Here is a 24,816-nt window from a genome sequence, read left to right on the forward strand (position 1 = left end):
AATATGATTTATTTAAAAACCCTGATCCTGTTGCCTCAGAACGACTTATAATATTCTGTTTATCTCTTGGAACGTTGACAATGAGAGTTCAGATTTCTCCCTCTGGCCTTCTAAATGATCTCTTTTGGAGCTGGTGGGAGCCCAGCGTACTTGCTACCCTATACATTACATAGTAACATGGAAACCTTGATTGCTGACTTAGGCCAATTTAATTAAAAATTAAAAGGAAAAAAAAACCCTAGCTTAGTGAAAATTCCTATGGATGGCCACCCAAATTTGCAGAAAGCCTGCAAACTTGATTAGTCACTTGAAAAATTGCATTGATTACTTATAATTGTCATTAAAAGTTCAGTTTCAAAATTCTTTCCTCAGGTTAAACATCAAATCAGTTCTGACTGAAATATATACATCTCCTTGTTCTAAATTATCTACATTTTCATAGGCAAGAACTTTTTGCTTCGATGGGGGTAGATATTAACTAAAATTTTGGAAGTAAATTTTCTCAGGGCATTTGGATGGATGAGATATTCCCAAATTCTTTGCCCCTGAATTTTTACTGTACATACATGTGTGTTTTTAAATGTTTAACAAAACTGACTTCAGAATGTTTCTATATATCCGCACTTAACTCTTTAGTTTTCTCTATGAGACACTGTATTATTAGCAGGACTCAGCTGCCAACTACATGCATTATTCACAGATCACATCGATCACAAAGTCATATCTCCTAATGGATTTAGACTCCCGGGCTCTATATTCTGAAGACCATCTCCATGAGCACCTCAAGTTCAACATGTCCAAATCTGAGCTCATCATTCTTCTGCCTCTAAGCTTATCACCTCCAGCTGTATTGCCTGTCTTGGGGAATGGTATCACATTTGCCTCATTTCTTTTTTTTTTTTAATTGTTTTTAAAATATAACTTATTGTCAAATTGGCTTACATACAATACCTAGTGCTCATCCCAACAAGTGCCCTCCTCAATGCCATCACCCATTTTCCCCGCTCCCCCAACCCCCACCCACCCTCATTTGTTCTCTGTATTTAAGAGTCTCTCATGGTTTGCCTCCCTCCCTCTCTGTAACTATTTTTCCCCCTTTCCTTCCCTCATGGTCTTCTGTTAGGTTTCTCAAGAGCCACGTATGAGTGAAAACATATGGTATCAGTCTTCCTCTGACTGACTTATTTCACTCGGCATAATACCTTCCAGTTCCATCCATGTTGCTGCAAATGGTATGATTTCATTCTTTCTCATCGCCAAGTAGTATTCCATTGTATATATAAGCCACATCTTCTTCTTTTTTTTTTTTTAACGTTTATTTATTTTTGAGACAGAGAGACAGAGCATGAACAGGGGAGGGGCAGAGAGAGAGGGAGACACAGAATCTGAAACAGGCTCCAGGCTCTGAGCTGTCAGCACAAAGCCCGACGCGGGGCTCGAACCCATGGACCGTGAGATCATGACCTGAGCCGAAGTTGGAGGCTTAACCGACCAAACCACCCAGGCACCCCAAGCCACATCTTCTTTATCCACTCATCAGTGGTGGACATTTAGGCTCTTTCCATAATTTGGCTATTGTTGAAAGTGCTGCTATAAACACTGGGGTACATGTGCCCCTATGCATCAGCACTTCTGTATCCCTTGGGTGAATTCCTAGTAGTGCTATTGCTGGGTCGTAGGGTAGTTCTATTTTTAATTTTGTGAGGAACCTCCAAACTGTTTTCCAGAGCTTGTCTCATTTCTTAAACTAGCAGTCTTGAAGTGGTCTTGAAGATTTCCAAGTCACCAGCCCCTCATTAATTAAAAGCATTAATAATTTTAATGAAAAAACATTAGGGTTTTATCAGTTCTTCCGCAGAAATGCCTCTTATGTCTCAGACTTCCCTGGCAGGCCTGAGGCAGGCTCACTGTCTCTCACCTAAATTATAGCTACAGCCTCTTAGCAGGCCTCCCTCTCCATTCCAGTTCCTCAACCATGCTTCCTCTGTGTTATCTTCCTAAAAAACAAATAAACATACTCCTGACACTCCACTGCATGACTCTCCCCTGTAGGATACTCTCTGTTTTCTGCTGTTGCCTACAGGTTGAAACCAAACTCCCATGAAAGGCAAAGTATCCTCTACAATTGGCCTCTTGCCCTCTGCCACCTCTCCTCTCCCTCTGCCCCTCCCAAATGTGATGCTTCAGCTGCACACAATTTCCCTCCACTCTTCAGATGAAAGGTGTTTTCCTATTCTCTGCCTTCATAATTCCTCTTTTCCTAGAATGCTCATATCCTAGCTCCCCAGAAAGGTAACTTTCATCCTTCAACACTAAACTCAAATGCTACCTCCTATAGGAACTTTTTGTAATTACTCCATAAAGGTTGTTAGTTTATTGGTCCCTCTTTTTTCCATTTCTCTATTATAACACTTTTCACATTGTATCACAATTATCTGCTAACGTATATGGACTATTCTTTAAAAAATATTTTTTTAATGTTTTATTTATTCTTGAGAGGGAGAGAGACAGAGACAGAGCATGAGCAGGGGAGGAACAGAGCAAGAGAGGGACACAGAGTCCGAATCAGGCTCCAGGCTCCAGGCTCCGAGCTGTCAGCACAGAGCCCGATGCAGGGCTCGAACTCACAGACCATGAGATCATGACCTGAGCTGAAGTCAGACGCTCAACCGACTGAGCCACCCAGGCACCCCAAGGACTATTCTTAAATGTTTCCGGATCTTCCCAAATCTAACTGTAAGGTAGAATTGCCCTTCCTGGTTTCCTTGTGGTTCAGTGAGACCAATGACTAGTTCTGGACGATGAATTGAGAGTGGAAGAGAGGAGTGTCATTTCTGGAACGGACCATTTCATTGCTTCTGCAAGTCTCATCAGACATTTTTCTTCTAGCATATTGACTGGCAATGTTAAAGATGGTGACTGCTTCATCAACCGAGGCAAGTGCTGACCCACAATGGACATGTGACATAAGTGAGAATCTTTGCTAATTTTGGCCAGTGAGATATTAGGGTTGTTTGTTTCTGCAGCATAAGCTGGCTAATCTTTCCTGCTACAGTGTGTCATCCCTATGGGACAGTGAACTCATCGGGCCTCAGTGTATTATCTACGCATTCCTATTGTCTTGCAAGTGCATAGTAGTTGTTCAATGAAATGTTAATTGAATGAAGGCATACATAAATAAGGTATTTAAATCCCAGAGATAAATAGAAAGTCATTAATAAAAATATAGTATTTCCACGCCTGTTAAAAAAATAATGGCCACTCGAGAAATGTACTTAAATGCAATTCAAAACCGCTCTCTTTGATAACAGTTTTCATTAAGCTTCCTATGCAGTTTTGTATTCTGGCTCTGGACTCTACACTGCAATGAGGTGAATGTTTGTTAAAGAAACGGCATAGGAATAACATGTTTCATTTGTAACTCTCTGTATGGTTGGGTGCTTGGTCCTAATGGACCGTCAGTGCTTTTTAGAAAACAGCCCTCAGTAATGTACACATTGCCTTGATTAGTTGAGCTCCCAGGCTGGCCTGAATGCTGTGGAGATCCAGTAACCGCCTTCAGATGTCTGTCTCGTCATCCCCACAGAAGTTAAGGGACTAGATGTTTTGAAGCAACCAGTTACTGGTATTTGCATTTTTTCAGTGATGGAAAATGACAAGCCACTGCCCGTGAGCCAGCTGTGTGTTTGCCTTTGTAAGTGACCAAAACTTTGTGTCAAAGCCCCACATACAAGCTAATCACTTGCACTTGGAGCCGCTTCCTCTGTCTTCTGGCAGAAGCTCAACATTAGGAAATTGTGACTAATGGCAAGGGGAAAGAACCCTGGGAGGCTTATCTAGCAGGGGAGAGCTTCAAGGAGATCTTTATAGGAGCCAGAGAAAAGTAAAAGATGGCTTGATTAACCAAGATAAGATAGGAACGAGCAAAGTGGACAATCTTTCGAAAGGGGACAAGCATAGACACAAGGGACTCCTGAAACGAGTCATGGTTATTATTAGCATCAGGGTTATTATTTTATTGCATTGGAGCATGCACAGTTTATGATTCTCCAAACCTGTAATCCAGGCTTCCAAAGCCTTTGCAAGCTATGAAACTTGTCTCAGTATGACCTCTTTCCATAGACTAAGAAGGGGCAAGGGAAGCAGGGCACTTAATAGAAGAGCATTTGGTCTTGAAATCAGACCCATCTGGCTGGAGGTCAAATCCCACAGCTACCACCTTTCTAACTGTGTGATGTTAGGCAAGGCACGTCTCCTTATTATACCTCAATTTCTTCATCTATAAAATGCTGTGTTTATGACGCCAGAGTGTTGTGAAGATTCAATGAGGTTATGCATGTAAAACTTTTACTTTTATTAAGCTTATAGTAAATGCTCCAATAAGTGTTAGTAGTCATCCAGTTCTGAAATAGCTTTGGGAAGTCCATTTCTTACAAATGCTCCTTATAATGATCAGAGTGGAGAGCTTTATGTGACAGGGATGAGGACCAGAAAGGTGAGGCATTGGAGGTGAAAGACCCTTTTTGGACAACTCATGCTTCTAGTTTCCTACGAGGAAACTGTCCTGTTGTCCCCGCAGCAGGCAGTAGCAGCTCAGAATTGCAAGCCTCCTGCTGACGGTAACAGCCTGGTAATCGAACAAAGCCCCACAGTCTTTGCCTTCACAAAGCAGAGGCCCGGGAGTTGCTGTTTTTTCAAAGGCTGTGTTTGAGCTTTGTCAGCTGGCTGGGCTGAAGTTTATCCTGTGTCCACTTCCCTTATCAGCCGCCCATGGCAGGCACACGTTTCTTTGCTCAGTGAATGGCAGGACTTTAGGACTCCCTGTTGACAGAGGTAATCCATCTTTCTCCTGCTGCCATCTTGAAATAACTTTGGAGCAGCTTGTCCAAGGAAATGGAAGCAGCCATGACGACTAGGAAGTTTTCTCAGGAATGAGGAGCACTTACTCCTAACGGCCTTTTTCCGTATAGAAACTCTGATGAGGATATATTAAAGAGGTGCCCAAAACATCTGGGCTCATTTACGGGGCGAGTGGGAGGCGTTTTCACAGGCCAGGCCAGAGTACCTGACTCATAAACCATCTTCACACAGTGTCTTTAAAGGAGGTTTGGTAAGGAGGAGACAAAGTCTGACAAAGTCAAGACTGACAAAGTCAAGACACTCTGCATCCCTCTCAGCCTCTTGGAGCTACTTATTGCTCAGGTCATACACTGTCACCAGAGCAGAGGCAGGGCTACCTGCTGTCCCTAGAATGTGCCTCTGGCACTGCCCCCACCTCAGAACTCCCATGACTCCAGCACCTGCCAGGTGTTTGGCAAGTGCTGTGCTATCCGGTCCTTCCCATGTGATTGGCCCTAGGCTTTGATTACTGTTTTCCTTTGACAACAGAAAACAAGGGGGTGGAGACATCCCTTATCATCTTTAGTTTTCCCTCCTGTACAGATGGATTGTACTCTGTATTAAAGATCTCAGGCTCATAAGAAACCAAGTTATCTTAAAGACTGATTAGGGTGAAAACCAGCATCCCTGTTTTTCTCTCCTTCCCTACAAAGTCAGAAAGTCAGGTTAGGGGACTCCCTTGTGAAAAACAGTCCGTGTAGTTTGGCCACAAGGAAGGTTGTAGGGTGGAAGTTTAGTCTGGTCAAAGCAGGTATGTGAGAAGTTCCAAACTGGTTTTAAAGTCCAACTTGGGCAGGCTCATCTCATTACACAACTCCAGGGGGCGTCGTTCACATCACAGACTATGTGAATGGCACCCTCTGGAGCTGTGTAGTTTACAACCTGCAAGGCAGGATGCAGCAACCTGAACTTGAGCCTCCGTTCCCACATGACCAATGAATCTTAGCCTCATGTTAGGTTCCGTGTGCTGCTGGGTCAATACACTAGTTGGTGGTTGCAAGTCACTGCTGTCTAATAATAAAGTACAAACATTTTCAAACATGTTCCTTCTTTGTTATGAGTTAAAGAAAGCCAAGATCATCATTGCTAGTTCACTGTTACTGTGAGTGAGCTATGCTGGTTTTGCTTTCCTTATTCCAACATATACACATCTGAGAGAGATAGAGATAGAGATAGGGATAGAGATAGGGATAGAGATAGAGACAGAGACAGAGACAGAGATAGAGATAGAGATAGAGATAGAGATAGAGATAGAGATAGAGAAAGTGATGGAGATATAGTTCCAGAATGTGAATTGGGTATAACTGAACATTGCAATCATTTATCTTAGTGTGCCAGGGATATGAAAGTCATTGGCCATGTGTGTTTTGATAGAAACAGAGTCAAAGGTCTCCAGAAAAGACCAGGAGCTCTTGGGGGTAAGGACTATATCTTGGGCATCTTTTGTCTTAAAGTTAACAAACTGCCTGGCACAGATTAAATGGTCAGTGGACACTGAATTTAAATATTTATCACCAATACTCCTGGCACCACATTGCCTTTGGAGGCTAGTGACTCTAGCTCCCATACTTGAAAGACAGAGATTGTGAAGCACCCAACCCATTCCTTATCCTTTGCTTTGGATTGGATTTCTCTGCTTCGTACTTAGTGATCAGCATTTTTAAAAGAATACTTTCAAAGAGTGGTGATAACCTTGCTAGATTTGGCAAAATAGTTTATTCCCTGCTTTTTCTCATGACATTATAATCAATCTTCATTTTTTGTTTAGTTATAAATATGCCTCTCAGGAATGTAGGATATATTTGGAGAGAAGCAAGTGGTAGGCTTGGCACAGTTTCCTTTTTTTTTTTTGAAATGGGAAAATGAAAGCTGTTAATTCGGACTTATATCAGAGGTGGAATAATAAAGGCGGTTTTCTCTACCTAAGCGGTTTTGTGAAACCAGCCCCATCTTGGCTTAAAAATCACATTAAGCCTCTGGCAGTGCTAGAATTTACAGGGTCCTTGGAGATCACCTCATACAGCTTTCCCTTCACAATGAAGGTCCTGGGAGCGCAAGTGAAATTGATCCTTGAGGAAAATTAATTTAGGCAAAAATTATCTGCCTTCTGCAATGTGGGATAGTAGAAATGTGGCTGGGCCTGTGAGCTGACAAGTTGGTGGTCACATCTTGACTCTTCTGCTTGCTGTTTGAGTTCTGGCAAGTTCCTGAACTCCATTCTTCTCATATATTAAGTGGGGTACAGTCCTTCCCTATCTTGGGGGGGGGTGTAAGGAGAATTAGAAGAGTGTGTCTTTCACTGTGCTGGCCACAAGAAAGTACTCTCTACAAGTATCTCTAAGGCTATTCCTCACCCCTGATGAAATCAATAACTCTATATTCTCCATAAGAATCTTTCCTGCATAGCCAAAAATTGGCAAAGCTATTTCCCTATCACTGCTACCTATGTACTTTGGAAAAACTTTCTGGACTTACTTAGGGACTGACCAAAATCCAAAACACTGACAACACCAAATGCTTTTGAGGATGTGAAACAACAGGAATTCTCATTCATGGTTTGTGAGAACACAAAATTGAACAGCCACTAAGGAAGACAGTTTGGCAGTTTCTTGCCAAACTAAACATATTCTTACCATACAATCCAGCAGTTGCATGTATTGGTATTTCCTAAAATGAATAGAAAATCTATGTCCACACAAAAACCTGCACATAGATGTTTATAGCAGCTTTATTCGTAATTGCTAAAGCTTGGAAGCAACCAAGATGTCCTTCAGTAGGTGAATGGAAAAATGAACTGTGGTACATCCAGGCATAGAATAGCATTCAGCACTTGGAAAGAAATGAGCTATCAAGCCTTGAAAAGACATAGAGGAATCTTAAATGCATGTTTCTAAGTGAAAGGAGTCAATTTGAAAAGGCTACATGCTGTATTATTTCAATTATATGCCATTCTGAAAAAGGAAAATCTATGGAGACAGTGAAAAGATCAGTGGTTGCCAGGGGCTGGTGGGAAGAGAGAGATGAATAGTGGGAGCACAGAAGATTTTTAGGGCAGTGAAAGCAATCTGTATGTGCTATAATGGTGATGTGTGTCATTATACATTTGTCAAAACCCAGAGCATGTGCATCAAGAGTAAACCCTAATGTAAACTATGAATTTGGGGTAATGAGGATGTGTCAGTGTAAGCTCATCAGTTGAACGAATGTACCACTCTGGTGGGAGATATTAATAGAAGGGGAGACTGTGCATATGTGGGGGCAGGGGAGAGTACATGGGAACTCTCTACTTTCTGATTGATCTTTCTGTGAATCTAAAACTCCTCTAAAAAATAACATCTATTTCTTATAAAGTCTAAAATTCTGATTTTTTTTCTAATTCAAATTGCCCTCTCTCCTAATAATTGCCTTAGAGATTTGCAGCTTTTTGATACGAAACGGGTGGATGCCATACATCACTTGATAATAATTCTCACCTTTCATATCCATGGTACCATAGATCCTTCCGCTCTGGCAAACCTTAGATGAGATTGGCCTTGAAGATAGTTGGTTTGTAGCCTGTGGGTAAGACAGACGTCATAGTGAATGAAAAGAAGCCCCCATCTGTGGTACATAGTTTGTACTAAGGTGGAAATGCCAAATACAGAAAAGTCTCAACCACCAGAGCATTTTCCACCAAAGGCTTGCATCCAGGTGGGCCTGTTGGCTTGTTCCCCAATTTTGTCCTGTGGTTTTTTTGAATCCTCTATTTGAGTCAACCATTATGAAGAGCTTCATCTGGGCCTTTGAGGATGAAGTCACTGCACCCTAAAATCCTTGGTGGAGTAAGTCAGGCTATAAATGCATCTGTATGTGAACACACATTTCACTAGCTCTTCTTGTTCATCTTCTTAGGCTGTTCTCATTGCTACCTAGAAAAATTGAGTTGCCACAAGTTCACTCAAGGCCTGGGGGAAGCTGTATGGGTGGGGTACTAGGACTCTGCATGGGACCCTATAAGACTTGGTCATTTTTTTCTTATACCTGTCTCTTTCCACACCCAAGAGCTCTCCCCTGAGCACCACGATGGTCGGGACAGGGCAGGATTAGGTAGGAGAGGGTATGCCCCTGTGTCCCCTCCTGTCCTGTTGAATAAGGACACTCAGTTCCTGGGGCATTCCTTACCAAGTGATGAAATCATAGCCATCAGGAAGGAAAGATAGTGTTGACACCACCATGGCCCCATTTTTATTCTCATGAGTGCTCCATGTGTTCTTGTGGAGGATTTTTCATACTGAGTACATCCAAGAAAAAATTCTTGCATTTGCATCCTTAGTCAGTGGGCATTTAAATGCTCTCAGCGCCTTCCCCCAGAATTTGGGTCCTCAGTGGGAGAAATAGTTCATCAGGTACAAGAATCCTTTCTTTTCTATCTCCTTTGCATTCACTCAATAACGTGGAACCTTATGAACCCAGATGCTTCCCTAACAGTTAAAGCTTTAGAAGCATCACTAATACCCTCTCCCCTAAATGCCTGATGACCGGTTGGCTTGGTGTCACTGTAAGGGAACTGGGTTTTCCAGAGAGATTTGTCCTGCCTTCATTTTGAATGCACTAAGAAAATGGGACCTATATAAAAATGAAAGCAGCCCCTTTTCCACAGGAAATCAGGTCTTCTGAAATTTGAGTGTCTTCGTTTGTGTTGGCATTGAGTTTTGGGTGAAGGTTCAGCTAGATTTTTGTTTTCCTTAAAATGTTCCTATCCATAGATATACTGGCTAGTGAAGCCGAGTCATGTGATCCAAGTTGGCAGATGTTTTGCTTAAGTCACTGGAGTTTGGCATGAATAAAGATTGAACAAGGATTTAGGATTAACTTCCTTGGTCCCAAAAGATGAACTAAGTTTTTGAGACCCTTGTTTAAGGGATTAGCATCCAAATTGCCATCCACCATCTGGGTATTTGACAAAAAAAAGTTTGGAGTTTTTTTTTGTTTTGTTTTGTTTTGTTTTTTCTAGTTCTCCCTTTGGTCCACTTCTAAACCCACATAAAAGCAGTTTGGGACTGGTCAGAGCCCCACAGAAAGAAATAGGAGACTGAGATTTTTGGATAAACGTTTTTCCTTTTTATGGAGATAATTTGCAATAATACTGACTTTCAGCATAGTCTCCATAGCCTTTATCTTGATCAGAAAACATTTTGAATAGGGTGATGGGGAGGGGGTGAGCTCATTGCCTGTAGTGACTCCCGCACAGGGACCCTGAATAAGACATTCATTGGCGGAAAAGCAGTGGTAACCGAAAAGGGTTGGGGGGAAGGGTGGAGAGAAGGCTGAGTAGGGCTGGGGTTCCTTCCTCCTCAGGGGAGCTATTTTTTGCTTTACATGCAAAGAATTGCTTTGTACAGCCAAGTTGGTCCTGATCTTGTTTACATAAAAGAAATCGAACATTTATTTTGTGCCGGGTAATTTTTTTCTTCTTTTGCCAGTCAGAGGGTCCTAGGCAAATCAATAAACAAAGACCCTGCTCTGTTTTCACTTTGTGGCTGGGGGTTTAGACGGGGTAACCCTTGAGTGACTGGATTAGCTACTTCTGTGGGTACTGAGTCTTTGGGCCTTGGTTGGGTGGGTTGTCAATGACACACTGGCCCTGCTGGGAACCTGGAACCCCACAAGACAGTGGGGGGACCTCTGGATTCTTGGGTTCTGTGACAGATGGTAAAAGTGACAGAAAGAAGAAAACTCCCTCTTTGGCCTCAGCAGAAACCAGCTGAAGCCCTGAAGTGCATGACTTGGTTACTCTAATCTTTGCCCAGTCAACAGCCAGCATTGGTGTTGGCCATTAAATCAAACCAAATGCCTTTAAAAACTATAACTCTGAAATTTGGCTCTGCAAATATGGAATTCCATACAGAGGCTCCATGCTGAGAGGAAAAAATATTTTCTTTTTTTTTTTTTCCCTAAATTTACCTGCCATGAACTTGGACTGACCCTTTGTTCTCTTGTTTTGGGACAACATGAAAAATAAAAGGAAAAAATGTATTTGTTGTAAAAGCATTCCCTTAACCAATGTTCAACTGGCTAGCTTTCCCCCTTTTAAAGTGCACAACAGTGAATTTTTATGGTGGTTCATCATCTATAAATCCTAACCATTTAATTTCTTCTTTAATTTCTGTTAGCTTTGGTTGAAGCAGCATGGTTGAGGAGGGGAGAATAAGAGCTTTGGAATTAGACCCGGACTTGGATGTTCATTTCATCTCTTACTAGTAGGTTGACCTGCAAGAAGCCATACAACCTCCCTAGGCCCCATTTTTCCTCTTTGTAAAATAGGAGTGATGAGACTTAACTTAGAGATAATATTTATAAAGAGCTTAGCATACCATAGGCTCCCACTAAACAGTACTCATTATTGGTTTCATTCTTCAGACTTGGGAGTTTGTACAAGAGGGCCTGTGTCATTAACTGGTTGTGGGGACTCTTCACTCTTCCTAGTGGCCCTAGAATAGCTTTTAGTGGTATGATCAGTAACATGTCAGTCATACACAATAATGTATTTGTGTGTATGTATGTGTGTGTGTGTATAATTATATTAAACATGCCCTGCAGAAAGCCTGCACTAATGAAAATAAATTAAATTAAGCAGTCTTTGCTTTTTGCCAAATATATATTGTTACCCAAAGTGGACATAGCTCATTACCTTGAGTATACATATGTTTGAGCAAAGATAAAATAGTAGACACAATTTTGAATTGGTCAAGAAGCCTATGAGTCTAAGTTCAGCCACTTACTAGCTGTATGTATTTGAGTAAATTATCTAACTACTTAACCAGATGGAAAATTATGTGGAGTGCTAATTAAAATTAATAGCTAGTACTTAATGAGGACCTATCATAAGCCAAACAGTATTCTGAACTTTTGACATATATCAAACTCTTTTAACAATTACCTAAACACAATTTCATGGGATAGGTATTATTCTTAGCCCCATTTTACAGATGGGATCCCTGAAGCTCAGAGGGATTAAGTATTTTGCCCAAGATCACACAGATGAAACCTGGTAGAGCTAAGATTTGAACACAGAGGGCTTGACTTTAGAGTCCATTATTTTAGCCACTGTATTATTCCCCCTCCAGTAGTGATGGAACGGTCTGTGGACAATAGATATGAGTGTGAGTCCCAGCTACATCCTTTCCATCTATGTGATCTGTGTGAAATTTCTACCTAGAACTCTTTCTAAGGCTGAGCTCAGATAATGGGATCATGGCAACTTGAGTGTAATAAAATGACATGATAAAAACTATGTGAAAGGACCAAGTTAGAGTGAAGTTGTGTCATGAAAGAATTAGAATATGGAAGTCATTGCCAAGGGTGAAAATCATGCAGAGTCAAGATTACCCTTGAAAATCCCTTGAATTGCTCACCATGTTCTATGTACATATCTGTGCACACAGCCTGTTTCAACAATGATAAACCATGAGGTGAGGGTTCTCTACAGATTGCACTGAGCACTCCACACATTCTGTCCCCATGACAATCCTATTTAAATTGATATTTTTCTTTCTTGCTGGCTGCATAGAAATGAAGTCATGTTCTCAAATACAAACGATGGGGCTCAAATGAGCTGTGCAAATTTTGGATGAATTAGAGCCACTCTTCGCTGGTGGGAGCATTCTAGCATTTTCTACCCTCATAATTGCTACAAGGATCAAATAAGGTGACTTAAAACCTGCATTTGTGCATTTGTGTTCACCTTAAGTCATCATTAGATAATGTTTGGCAATATTTGCTTACACTCACAACCATCCTACCCACTGGTTTGCTTGTTTGCTGCTTTGTTTTACCTGCTTCCTCTTCTGACTCTAGTTTTCCTTCTGTCCTGTAAATAAAGTATTCAACAGGATTTAGGGATGCTCCGTGAATATTCCCTCTTCTGCAACATGGTTTTCAGCTCTCACATCCTATCAAACTTACCGCTTATTCAGTTCAACGTCATACATGTATCAAGGGTTTCCTGTGCACCAGGTTCTCTGTTTTCTGCAATTCTCACTCTCAGGAAGGATCTATAATCACCTTCAGAACATTTCCACATAGAAGTCACACCATCTCTTGACCTCAGCCTGTTTAAACCTGAGCTGGGCATCTCCCTTGCCTTTTAGGAGCTATTTCCTGACTTCCTGGTTTCTGTTGGTGGCAGCGGCTTCTCCCTGTCAGAGGAGCCTGACAGATCAGCAATCTCGCAAGAGCCTCCTTTCTCTCTCCTCACACCTGCAGAGAGGCCCCTGGTCCTGACTTCTGCGATCCTTTTATTCCTTTTGCCTCGAAACCAGTGCAGGAGCCCCCCCCCCTCCGCCCCCCGCCCCCCTCCGTCAGTCTCTTGCATCCTGTGTCTCTCCAGTTTCATTAGTGTATGTGCATTTGTGAGACTAACTTTCCTTAAAAGTGCTTTGTACTGCTTCTAAGAGAAATCTAAATGCTGTCTGGCCACAGCCTAACGATCCAGTATCATCCGTCTCTCTGCTTCTACAGGATTCTACAGGAATACTTTCCATCAGTTGCACAGGTGTGTTTGTTACCGTTTCCCCAGATACTCAGCATTTCTGTTCCTGAATACTCTGTCTTTATTAAGAAGATGGCAGCTCTCCACAAAATGAATCTACAGTAGTACCCTCTTATCTGTGTTTCACTTTCCATAGTTTGAGTTTCCCACCATCAACTGCAGTCCCAGAAGCAGATGATCCTCCTTCTGATGAATCATCAGACAGTCAGTAGTCACCAAACTTATGCCACGATGCCTACATCATCCGCCCAGCTTCACCTCATCTCGTAGGCATTTTATCAGCTTACCTCATGGCAAGAAGGGTGAGTACAGTACTATAAGACATATTGAGAGGGAGAGAAGCAGCATTTTCACATAACCTTTATTATAGCATATTGTTATAATTGTTCTATCTTATTAGTTACTGCTGTTAACTCGTACTGTGCCAAATTCATAAATGTAACTCATCAAAGGTCTGTATGTATAGGAAAAAGCAGTATACATAGGGCTCATCACTATCCATGGGTTCAGGCACCCACTAGGGGTTTGGAACATATCCACCTCAGATAAGGGGACAATTGAAATGCAAATAGATTTGTTTTTGTAACTTCTAAAGTTTATCTGCAAGAATAGGTGCACATGAATAACAAAAACATATTTAAAAGGAAGAAATTGGAGGGGAACCTTACAGTGAAAGATAGTAAATTGTAACATAAAGTTGCATTCAAATAAACATGCAGAACCTGAAACAGAAGAGATGGAATAACTAAATGGACCCCCAAAGCAAGGATATGTCTATTTTCTGTACCTGGGGAAAAAACCTAGCATTTAAAAATAATGTGAATGAAGGATTATCCAATAAATGATGCTAGAATAATTTTTACTTAAAAAAGTAAGTTAATCCTTTACCTCTCACCATACACTGAAAGAAATCCCAGGAAGATCAAAAATCAAAAAGACAAGCATACCATAAAAGCACTAGAGGAAACCTCAGTTAACTATTCATGTAATCTGGGTATGTGGTGGGTCTTTTCAGGCATTACCCCAAGGCAGAAACCATAAAAAATGTTTAGATATGGAACTACATAAATATCAAATTATGCATAAAAAGTTATCATAAACAAAATGAAAAGCAAATAGTAAACTGAGAAAAATATTTATAACATATCAGACAAATAGGAAATTACTATCTTCAATATGTAAAGAATCATCACAAGTTTATAAGAAAAAAATAAACACTATAATAGAAATAAAGGGGCAAAGGCTATTAATAGGCAGTTCACAGTGAAGAAATAGAAATGGCAATACAAATATGAAAATGTATTTAATATTCCTTATAATCAAAGAAGTGAAAATTTAAATAAGTTACCCTAAGGAATAAGATTTTTTTTTTACTTTATAAATGTCTATATTCCTGAATAAATTTAAAGAAGGACATTCAACTAAAATAACAAGAATAAAACATGTTACTGTGAAATCTGTGTAAATCTGTAAAGCACTTACCATCTTTTTGATAGTAAGGCAGCCTAGGATTTTTCTACCTTGTGCCTTGAGAGTGACCTATAGGAGTATATTTATTAGAAAAATTATCTGCCAATAAATACATTGTTAAGAGAAAAAAGTAGCCAATAGATCAGAATGTGTGATAAGACATTTCACATTTTGGCAAAAATATATGTAGAAATATAAAAAACCATGTAGAAGAAAATCTTAATACATATAAAATAAAATGTTGACAGGTGTTGTCTCTAGGTATTAGAAATATGGGTAGTGAAAATTTTTTAAATTTAAATTTAAACATTTTTCTTACTTGTGCTTGTCTATTTCCTAATTTTTCAGCCATGAGTTTGTATTGCCCTTTAAAAAAATGTAAGTGTAACGCATGTACATAAAAGTATATAACTTGTAAGCACCAGCTTGATGAGTACATTGCAAAGCGAGCACAGCATGCCTGTTGTGTTAGTTCCTATGGATACACCAAGAACCTCTCGCATCATCAGGTGCTGCTTAGCAGTTCCTTTCCTCAATTTATCCCTTTCCTCTTGAATGTCACTATAAGCAGCAAGGAATGACCAGGCTGCATCTTCTACACTTTGCCTGGAGATTTCCTCTGCTAACTAAATATCCAAGTTCACAGCTCACAAGTTCTACCCTCCACCCAACAGCAGAACTCCATTCAGCCAACTTTTTTCATACTTTATACATGGGTTGCTTTTTCTCCTGTTTCTAAAGACATGTCCCTCCCCAGAAGTACCTTTAATGTTTGCCTTTCGTTCGAGACTCTATTTATGATAACATACATAGTTTTAAGAGGTTAGAGATTTCCCTTTCTTGACCTTCACTTCTCTCTGAGCTTTAACCAGAATCACCTTTAAAGCCCATATTTCCACCATCTCTTCAAGACAACCTAGGCTTTTTCTGTCTTTTGCCTCAAAACTCTTCTAGCTTACACCTATTATCCAATTACAAAGCCACTTCCATATTTTTAGGCATTGGCTACAGCACCACCCCACTCCTTAGTACCAAAATCTGTACTAGTTCTCTAGAGCTGCCATAACAAATTACCACAAACACGATGGTGTAAAACAACAGAAAGGTATTCTCTCACAGATCTGGAAGACTGAAGTCTGAAATCCAGGTCCTCAGCAGGACCATGCTTCCTCTGAAGGCTCTTGGAGTGAATCCTTCCTTGCCTCTTCCAGCTTCTGGTGGCTGCAAGCATTTCCTGGCTGGTGGCGGCATCCCTTCAATCTCTGACTCTGTCTTCACAGGAGTCTTCCCATGACCCTCTCCACTCTGTGTCTGTGTGTCTTCTCCTTTTCTGTTTCTTATAAGGACATCCATCGTGGGCTTCAGGGCCCACCCTAATCCAGGTGATTTCTCATCAGATCCTTACCTTAATTACATCTGCAAAGACCCTTATTCCAAATAAGGTTGGGGTTCCAGGTGGATATCTTTTGGGGGATACAATCCAGCCCATATTACCAATATGGCTGCCATCCATGTCAAGAAATAGAATGTCCTCATGTCCCCTGCCAGTCTCTACCCCTCTCTGATCTCCATAGATAATTATTATCCCTTCTAAGAGGAGAGGTCATTTTTAACCTATTTAAAAATTATATAAATAGAATCATACACTATGTTGTCTTTTTTTTTTAAGTTTTTAATGTTTTATTTTTGAGAGAGAGAGAGACAGAGTGAGAGCAGGGCAGGAGCAGAGAGAGAGGGAGACACAGAATCCAAAGCAGGCTCCAGGCTCTGAGATGTTAGCACAGAGCCCGATGTGGGGCTTGAACTCACGAACCATGAATCATGATCTGAGTCAAAGTCAGATGCTCAACTGACTGAGCCACCTAGGTGTCCCCACTGTGTTGTCTTTTACATCTGGCGTCTTTTATTCAACATCGTATTTAAATACACCCATGTTGTTGCATGTAGAGTATCTTGTTAATTTTAATTGACATATGGTATATTTCATCGTGTATCATATACTTTATTCATCCATTCTACTGTTGATGGAAATTTATGTTGTTTCCAATTTGGAGTTATTATGAATAATGCTGTTTTGAAAATTCTTGTACATCTTATTTGGTGGTGCACATATGTAAGCATTTTTGAGAGGTGTATACTGAGGAGTAAAACTGCTGGATTGTAGGGTGTGTGTATGCTCAGATTTAACAGTTACTGCCAGACAGTTTTCTAAAATGGTTGTATAAATTTGCACTTGAGAGAAGGCTCACTTTAGTCTGAGAGATAAGTCACTTTTTCTTCTTTGCCAATTTGCCAATTTTCTCCTCATTTCCAGTTGGGAAAAAGTCATCTAGGCGATAATATGGGGTTTTTTGGTTTTTTTTTTTTTTTAACATGTTAGTGGCAAAATTCTCCTGAATAATTCTTTTTTTAAAAAAATGTTTATTTCGGGGTACCTGGGTGGCTCAGTCGGTTGAGCATCCGACTTCGGCTCAGGTCACAATCTTGTGGTCCGTGAGTTCGAGCCCCGCGTCGGGCTCTGTGCTGACTGCTCAGAGCCTGGAGCCTGTTTCAGATTCTGTGTCTCCCTCTCTCTCTGACCCTCTCCCATCCACACTCTGTCTCTCTCTGTCTCAAAAATAAATAAACGTTAAAAAAAGTTCTTTAAAAAAATGTTTATTTATTTATTTTGAGAGAGAAATGGCATGAGCGGGGGAAGGGCAGAGAGAGAGGGAGAGAGAATCCCAATCAGGCTCCATTCTGCCAGTGCAGAGCCCAACACAGGGCTCGATTCCACAAACTGTGAGATCATGACCTGAGCAGATATCAAGAGTGGGATGCTCAATCAACTGAGCCACCGAGGCACCTCTCTCCTGAAAAATTCTTAAAGTTCTCAAAAGTCTGCCCTTTCTCCCTGATGCCCATCCTACTTCTGCAAGAAGGGGTCTTCGATGTCGCAGAAGCCTAAGGGAGGCATTGTTGCCTCATGTAGTCTCTGCCTATTTGGGGCTGGCTGTTCTTTACCACTGCTCATTTCCCCAGGCTCCTGGCAGAGGGGCACCTTTTCTGCATCAGACTGAAATGAATTATATCAGTGGCAAAGAATTTGCCAGTTAAAGAGGACAGGTGTGGCTCTGAATGACCTAAATCTGGAAAGACGGTGAGAATGTTGGGTGACAGCTTGGGAACAAACAGTGATGATGGCTAATACTTACCTCATGTTGACTCTGCGGGGCACTGTGCTGAGCCCTTCACAGACCTGACCTGGGTATTCCCTACAATAGGCCAGTGAAGGTAATGATGGAAAATAAGACGATACTTCCCAATTCCTCCCTCTCTTCTGGTTATAAAATTATACATCCTTCCCCTTGCCATGTGACTTTGCAGTATTAGTGTAGGCAGAGTGTGAGCTCCCACCCCATCGATGTTTGCTTTGGCCAAGAGACTTGCTGTGACCAATGAATGGGATGTTAGCAGACATCAAAGGAACAGTTTATGTGACTTTGGGGCATCTGGCTTGATTTCTTTCACTGCTGTGATCTGCATATGAAGAGCAAGCCCCAGATAGTCTCTAGCCCTTTAGTTTAGGTACCAGTTTGGACTTCAAGTAAAGCAGATACGAATGCAACTGGGAGCCTGAGTCCAACCCTGGTTGCCAGATCACAGCCAATCTGTGGACCCATGACTGTAAAAATAAATGGGTTGCTGTATGCCATTGAAATTTGGAGAATGTTTGTTATTATTCAACAGAAACTGACTAAGAGGGCAGTACTCTTTTTCCACCCATCTCCTCAATGAGTAAATTTAGGTTTAGAGAACTTAAAACAATACCCACAAATCACACACCTAATAAGAGAAGGAGCCAGGACTGGAGCCAGGACTGTCTGCTTTCTGAGCCCCTGCCTCTTCACCGCTACAAGGTATCTCCTTTCAAACTTGCAACAGGCTGGGGCAATGGGCCAAATGCAATAGGATGGAATTTAATTGGAATGAATACAAGGCCCAACATGCCAGTTAAAACAACAACAACAAAAATAGCAGTAACTAGGATACAAGCAGAGAATGAGCAAGGTGTCTTTGACTCCAGAACTGGTGCTGTGGCTCTAAGACTTGAAGCGCATCCGGGAAGGAAATGGTGGTTCAGCACTAGGGCCATGTTGGTGGAATATGCTGTCTGGAAGAGGGAATTGACGTCTTTCTACTCTGGCTGGTCAGAGGATACCTGAACTATTGCATACAGTTCCAGGAAACACATGTTAAGATGAATATTGACAAGCTAACTCTGCAGATGAGCGTGAACAGAAGGCTCTTGAAGGAGCTCAAGTATTTAACTTGAAGAGAAGGCTTCAGAGGCAGGCAACTACTATTTTGGAACATTGAAAGAACTAACAGGGAACAAGGAGGCCAAGTTAACATCACCTCTCACCTGGACCACTGCCATTGCCTTTAGCACCCCATTCCACTCACCATATGCGGCCACATGTGACCTTTACAAAACATGAATGTTTTGACTCTGCGTGACTTTGTCATGGTCCCATCTCCTTCTCTTCTCACCAGATACACTGGATGCATACACATGTACGTACACACACACGCCTACATAACACAATTTCTCCAGGACACCGAGCCTGAGGCAGAACTTTGTTGGAGGTCTGGAACAAAGAGCCAGGTAGAAGAGAAGTAAGGTATGGAAAAAAGGAAGGAAATAGGAGATGATGGTGTGATTATGAGGCTAGTACAGCTCCACAAAGAGACCCAGGTAGTGGCTCAATCAGCTGGGCATCTCCAGACAAGCCATGTGGAACCAGCAGGACTCTGACATTCCATAAGAGGAAGGATAAGCAGGGTGAAAGAATTTCTTTGTTGATTCCTTCCCATCTCCTCTGGATGCAGCTCCTACAGAAGTCAGACCCCAGTCCTAAGACATGGAGTTTCCTCTGGTCCCAGAAGTGGTGGGAGGAGGCAAAGCCTCCATAGGAGCCAACTGGCAGGACTAAGCCAGCCAGGGCCATTGCTGGAGCCTATGCTGGAGCCTGACATGCATGCAGTGGGGGGCAGGGGGAGCTTAGAAAGTGGCTGGTGCTAGGGGTGAGGTGGCAGCTCCCATGGCTGTGTCATCTAAGGCTCCCCAAAAGTAAGTAGCCAAGGGTCTGGGAGAGAGTTGAGGCAGGAATATGAGTAGGTGCATATATTGCGTCCAACACACACACACACACACACACACACACACACACACACACCTTGAATTGTTCCCACCACTTAGCGAATAAAGACAAAATCCTTTGGATGGTCTACTGGCTCTTTCACTTGCCTTACATTGAAGTCATGTGGGCTATCTGTTGGTTCCTTGAGTGCATCATGATCCCTCCTGCCACAAAGAACGAGCTGTTTTTTCTGACATGTCCTTGGTCCCTACCCCCATTCAAGGGTTAACTCCTATTTTTAAAAAATGTTTTTTTAACATTTATTTATGTTTTTGAAAGACAGAGAGACAGAGCACAAGTTGGGGAGAGAGAGAGAGAGAGGGAGACACAGAATCCGAAGCAGGCTCCAGGCTCCAAGCTGTCAGCACAGAGCCCGCGGGATACAGGGCTCGAATCCACGAACTGTGAGATCATGACCTGAGCCAAAGTTGGACTCTTGACTGACTGAGCCACCCATGTGCCCCAAGGGTTAATTCTCTAACAGAGAGCATTTCCAGCTACCCTCTCCCCTGTCCCCTTCCCTACAGCCTAAGTGCCATGGAACTATCCTTTCTCCTTCCTTCAGAGTACTTATCCCATGCCCATCAGTCGGGTTTGAGTAATGTCTGTCTCCCCATCTAGACTGTAAGCTTCACGAGGACAGGGAATGTGTCTCTTGTTTCAGAATTCCCCACTGCACCCCCTTTGCCAAAAGCACAACACCGCAACAGGTGCTCATTAAATACAGAGATCGTTTCAATATGAAAGAGGAACTTCAGGCCAGTTTGTATAGTTATTACAAAAGGGGTGTGGGCTGCCTCTCAGGCAGGTTTCATTTCTCTGCTAGTGAAAATTTTCTGAGATTGATTTATCTGCCAAATCAGGGCTGGCCCAAACAACCTTTAAGAGTCAGCTCTGCGAATTTGTGCTTGAAGGCTCCACATATTCAAATCATACCCTGGAACCGAACTTATTTGGAGGTGCTCTGCCATTCTGCTTCCTGGCGCTCTCCCTTCCCTCTTTGAATCTCTAGCCTGGAGCATTTCAGAAGCATTTTGATGCTTCCAGATGGTGATTCAGGAGCCTTGACCTTATTGATCTTCCTTGTTGGTCTCTCTGTTTCTGGTGGTGGAATCTGTGATCTCAAGAATGGGGCTAACTTTGTAACCAGTTCTGTTTATTCTGCCTCTTTCAGCACCTAAATTTGGAGAGGGTGATGTGGTGGGAAAGCTCACAGAATATCGAATTCAGTCAGGGGAGGATGATGAATGGAGACAGGAAGGAAGGGAGAGGGAGGTGAGAGGGACAGAACAAGGCGACGTGTCCTTAGCTAACAAAATCTGAGAGGTATCTGCAAAAAACAAGAATCACCAAAGGCTGGCCTGGGTAGCAGAGTATCTCTTTAAGAGTTTATTATTTTTGCAAAGTTCTAATGTTCCTCGCGTATGGTTTACCCTGGTGAATGCTTGTTAATGCAGTTTCATTGTTGCCTGGGGAAAAAGAACCCCAGTGACCCACTATAATAACCGCTTTAATGTGGGGCCTCTGCTTTGGGCCTGCGTAGTATCCTTTAACAAATGAGCAAAAGTGGCCAAAGTTATATTAGACAACGCTGCCAGAGGTTTATGATAAAATCTCTAGTCACTGCCAGGGACAGTGTGAACCCTGTCAGTCTGAGGATTAACTTTTCTGTAGTAACAACTAAGACTTTTTTTTTTTTTTAAGGTCTCACTCTATGCCAAGCACTGTGCCGGGGGGTGAGGCTGGGGGTGGGGGTGGGGGAGATGCTTTCATATGCGTGATTTTAATTAGTGTTCCTAATAACTCTCTAAGGTGGATATTATTATTCCTTCTTTACCAATGAGCAAATAGAGACTCAAACTGTTTAGATGACATACCAAGGTGACACTGGTGACAAACACTGGGGCTGAGAGTCCATTCCAAACCCATCACCTGCCCTGTACCAGGCTACCATTAGGTAACTTGAGAATATAAGACTGCATGTCCTAAGCCTCATTATTTGTCACCTGTTGATCAACAGGACCTACTGTTGGCTGTTTCCTACTTTACCCGAGATCATGTGAATAGAGTGAATTAGGGGTGGGAGCCATGAAACTTTCAGTTGGGTATTCTCCACCTTTCCTAGGTAATATATAGAAGGTGTTGACAAATGTTGAAATAAATTAGGAAATTGTGAACCAGTCATTTCTATGTTTGTTCAGCTGTCTCTTGTCTTAAATTCCCATTCCAGTGCTGAACCAGAAGTTCTCTTTTGTCTGACAGATTCCAACATGAACTTTAAATCCCCTAAATAATACCCACTTCACTTGTAAGGAGAAATTGAAAGTTATAATGAAATATACAAATGATCTTATTCTCACCTATCATCTTGTTACGGTACACAAACAGTTAAGATCTGGAAAAGGCGGTAAGTTAAAATGTGAATACGTAGACAGAAGAGTCTTACACAATTTTTAATACTGAACAACAAATTTGGCAATTAGTTGCCTGCTGGTCAAAATAAGAAGGGAAACAACATTAGGTATATAATACTAATTTTTATAAAATATAGTTTCTCAAGGGAGACAGAAAGTTTCCTGGCACTTAAATCTGAAATAAATTCTCTAGAAGATTAAGGATGACACTGGGGTAGTGTCAATATAGTGACCATTGTCCTCATCACTCCCCTCCTCCCTGCTAAATTCAGTAGTATCGTTATTGTGTCTTCAGTATTACAGAAGGGCAAAACACCAAAGCCCATCCACTGAAAAGAATTACGTGAAAGTACTAAAAAATTTCATCTATTGGTACGTATTTGTAGAGCTCCAATGAATCCAGGATTAAAAGCTAAAATTTAAAAATGAATAAAATGCATATGTTTTAATCCATTTTCTACAAATGGCATTTTTTATCAATGGAGCTTCAATCAAAAGTTGGGCAAAAGACAGCGTGATGTTATATAAGGAAAATAGTGGCCTCAGAATTTCTTCATGGGATGGAGGCTTAAGAGGGACAGTCTGGTTGACAGTGTGGATGCTGGGTAGAGTAAGCAACTATTTCCAGTTTGCCCAGAACTTTCTCAGTTTAGGGGCTGAAAATCCCACATCCCCAGATGCACCTTGGTCCCAGGCAAACCTGCATAATTGGACACCCTCGTGCTAGGCCAGGAGTTTCAAAGCTGCTGTTATGCAGCAAGTGCTTTGCTCTTACTTGGATTGTATGTTTATTTAGAAGTGGCTTTGGGGATACTGATGGATGCGTGTGTTCTGCGTGGCCAAATCCGAATGCTTTTGCAGACTAATGATTGGGTGGTAGAATCAGATCCTTCTGTGAAAACTGAGAAACCTCAAAAAGACCAGTGACTCAACCTTGCCTCAGGGTGGGTGTAAAAAAGCTAGTGAAAACACACACAGTGGGGCTGGGGGGTTCTTCTCTGAAGTTCTTTACAAATTAGAGAGAATAGCCAAGTAGAGTGAAAAAGCCATGAGCTCTTGAGTTGGACTGACTGACCCAAGTTAAGGGTCCTGGCTTTGCCACAGATTGGTTGTGGGATTTTGAGCTGTTCATTTAACTCTCTGAGACTTAGTTTTCTCATCTGGAAAGTGGTTGCAGGGACGTTATGAAAATTAACTGAGACCATTGAAAGCCCCTGGCAGAGCGCCTAGTTCAATGTCTCTTTCCTCCCCCTTCCCTTGTTCTGTCTATAATGAGGCGTTCTGGGGTGCCTGAGTGGTTTGGTTAAGCTTCTCACTTAAGCTCAGGTCAGGATCTCACAGTTCATGAGTTCAAGCCCCGCATCAGACTCTGTGCTGACAGCTCAGAACCTGGAGCCTGCTTCGAATTCTGGGTCTCCTTTCTCTCTGCCCCTTCCCTGTTTGTTCTCTCTCTCTCTCTCTCTCTCTCTCTCTCTCTCTCTCTCTCTCAAAAATAAACACTTAAAAATTAAAAATTAAAAAAAAAAAAAAGAATGAGGAGTTCCGCTGCACGTGGGAGAGTTGACCCCAAGTAGTAATTGCTTTTTAGATGAACCTCAGCAGTTAGGATATTCCCATGGCACTGAAACGATGAATGGACAGATGGACCTCTTAGGGGCCATTCCTATATGCAGACTGTCTGCTTGAAAAAGAGATATTATTTGCAAAGTACTTTTTAGATATAAAATATTAGTTCAGGTTTATCTAAACATATTTGGATTCTAGTCTCTTGTTCGACAGTAAAATGTGTAGCTATTGTTCCTCCTTCCCTTCCTTCTCTCTTCCTTTCTTTTTCTTTTTTCAATTTTTTTCTTTTTGGCCAGAACTGCTTTTTCTCCACACTAGATATGTTTGCTTTTTTATGCTGATCACCTCTCCTGTCTCCTATGGTCTTAGATTTAGGAACTGTGGGCTCTCAGGTAAGCGATTTCCCTTCAGCAGGCTCAGACACCTCCTCTGTGAAACAAAGGATGAAAGCATGTAGTTCATAAGTCTCCTTACCGCTCTAGCATCCTGTGATATGAGGAATACTATTCTTCTCCTTATTCAGCAGATATTTATTGAGCACTTAGTAAGTCACATGTAGTAACTGAGGACGCAGCAATAAACAAAACAAGAAAAGCCTCTGCTCTTGTGGAGCTTACACATTGATGAGAGAGACAGACAATAAACAAATACAAATGAATATATAACATACAAGAATGTATAACTGCTGGGAATTAAAGCAAAGTAGGGTAAAAGGCTAAGGAGTGAAAGTGATGTGGGGGGCAGGTGAGGTCTG

The sequence above is a fragment of the Panthera leo genome, chromosome A2, assembly GCF_018350215.1.
Source record: "Panthera leo isolate Ple1 chromosome A2, P.leo_Ple1_pat1.1, whole genome shotgun sequence".
Lineage (NCBI taxonomy): Eukaryota > Metazoa > Chordata > Mammalia > Carnivora > Felidae > Panthera > Panthera leo.